Source organism: Psammomys obesus, unplaced genomic scaffold (assembly GCF_907164565.1).
Source record: "Psammomys obesus unplaced genomic scaffold, mPsaObe1.curated_primary_1811, whole genome shotgun sequence".
Taxonomy (NCBI): Eukaryota; Metazoa; Chordata; class Mammalia; order Rodentia; family Muridae; genus Psammomys; species Psammomys obesus.
In genome coordinates, this window is record NW_026585895.1 from 7,584,805 (window position 1) to 7,585,260 (window position 456).

The following is a 456-nucleotide window of genomic DNA, read 5'->3' on the forward strand; positions in this document are numbered from 1 at the left end:
ATGATCATCATGGTGAGATGCAGAAAGGCCTGGTGCTGAAGCACTAGCTCAGAGCTTTACATCCTGATCCACAGGCAGAGAGAGACACTGGGTGGAGCCTGGGCTTTTGAATCCTCAGAACCCAGCTTGAGCAACACACCGGCTCCAACAAGGCCACACCCACCCTGCATCTCCCAGGCCTTCCAAAGGGTTCATCATTTGGGAACTGAGAGTACAAACAGATGAGCCTGTGGGGGACATTCTCATTCAAACCACCACACCACCACACCACCACACAAGTCTAACTTTGTGAAGAGTGAGGTTATTGGGGTCACAAAAAGCTCACCTCAGCATGGGTGTTGACTCATGAACGCTGCATCCTTGAAGCTTCTGGCATGACTTGGCAGGGGACCTATGTGTATGTGTGTGTGTGTGTGTGTGTGTGTGTGTGTGTGTGTGTGTGTGTGTGTGTGTGTG